The sequence below is a fragment of the Echinops telfairi genome, unplaced genomic scaffold (assembly GCF_000313985.2).
Source record: "Echinops telfairi isolate 266 unplaced genomic scaffold, ASM31398v2 ScPeMD7_2;HRSCAF=8, whole genome shotgun sequence".
NCBI lineage: Eukaryota > Metazoa > Chordata > Mammalia > Afrosoricida > Tenrecidae > Echinops > Echinops telfairi.
This window is the reverse complement of record NW_022103898.1, coordinates 22,454,321-22,456,286: the sequence shown is the minus strand read 5'-3', so window position 1 is coordinate 22,456,286 and position 1,966 is coordinate 22,454,321.

Sequence of the window (1,966 nt, the reverse complement as noted above, 5' to 3'; positions counted from 1 at the left end):
ACCCTCCTGGTATTGCTACTCCCATTCCTGTTCCTGGATTCCATGTGTCGTGAGCAATTATGTCTTATCTGCACCTGTAGTCAACTGATTTTCAAAGAATAAAAAATTCTAAAGGGTCAACCTCAGCAATAAAGAAAAATACAAATTAAACTCTAGGGACATACCTTTTCTTACAGGGACATACCATTTCTTACAGGCACATACTTTTCTTACAGGGACATACCATTTCCTACACTGCACATTTTAAGAGTTTGGCAGTATCACACTCAAGTAGGTGCAACGATGTGCAGTGGGGACACTTACTGCTGTGGGGGTGTACATTGATACAGTCACTGTGGAAAACCATGTGTCGTGACCACTGTGGTAGTTGGATGATTTTGTGTCAACATGAATTTTTATAGCAGTTTAGCAACCTGTCAATCAGGCCATAGCCCAATGATGTCTCTTTGGGGGTTTGGATTTCTTATCAGCAGAAAACCTGGAAACCTCCCTTCCCCACTCTTTGCCTTCCTGCCTGCTGGGCTCTGTGCCTGCCTCCAGGGCCAGGGGGCAGGTGGACTTCTCGACCCCGGCACTTGGATCCACGGGACACTGCACACGCCGCCCATGATCTTCCTGCCCTGGGCATGACCTGCAGCGATGTGCATCTGAATAGGGACCTAGGGACTTGAATTGGACTGGGGGGGAATGCCATTCTTTGGCAGAAAATACTTCTTGATATAAAGCTCATTCTTTTACATGGATGAGTGTCACTGGATTTGTTTCTCTAGACAAGCCAGCCTAACGTGCCGGTGAAGTTAAATTTGCATACACCTCTAAGCCAACTAACTCCTCCACTCTTAGGCACAAACCCAATACAGATACACCCTATGCACTGAGTCAGGCACAGAAAGGTTCATAGTACGCATCCAAAACCAAACGCGTGGTAAAGTAGAGAGTCCATGAAAAAGACAGCCTCTCCGTGATACGACCATTGTGAGAATGGTGCCGGGCAGGGCCGTGTTTTCTATTGCACACGGGGCCCCTCGGAGTGAGAACTGACTTGATGGTACCAAGCAACGACAACAACAAACTGTGAGAGAGTACATTGTTGTTAAAGCCATCCTCTTGTGGTATTGGATACAGCTGCACCAGGTCACCAACGGAGAGGGTCTGTAAGGGCACAGGAGACTGTAAGATTGATTCCTTTCGTCTAAATAAATTCACCAAGCCAAACTTAAACGGCCATCGACCCAACGCCGACTCATAGCAACCCTATAGGGCAGGGTAGGACTGCCCCCATGAGTGTCAGAGACTAATTCTACGGGAGAAGATGGTCTTGTCTTTTTCCCACAGAGCCAATGGTGGTTTTAAACTGCTTGACCTTGTGGATCGAAGCCCAATGGGTAACATCACCAGGGTCCCTTTCTAAATACTAGAATTAAGTATTTCATCACTACTGTTATTGAATACATGTTCTTTTGCATCCACTCAGTAGTTTACTCTCTCTCTCACACACACACACACACACACACACACACACCAGTAAGTTGGCTCCGACTCAGGCAGTCCCTGTGACACAGTTTCATAAAGCTTGGTTTTATTTCTTAAAAGTTGAAGCATACCCTTACTTAGCTAACTTTTGTTTGTTTTTGTGAAAATATTCACAACACAGGATACACCATGTCAGCAAATTCTTTACCATTCGGTGATGTTGACATTCTTCAAGCCTTGTAAGTGGTCTTACTGCCCTATTCAAGTTACTCCACACCATTAGCGTGAAGCCCCTGCTCTCATCTGACCTTTTGAGTTGCTGTTGTCCAAGGGAGGGAGACAGGGCTTTCTACGCCTGTAAACAGTTGAGTCTCAGAAACCTACAGGAGGGGTCGCTTTGAGTCATTGTTGACTGGGAGTGAGTTTGAGTTTTTGTTGAGTTGTCAGATAAATCTCTGAGAAAGCACCAATGGTCACAAGGCCCAGCCCCTAT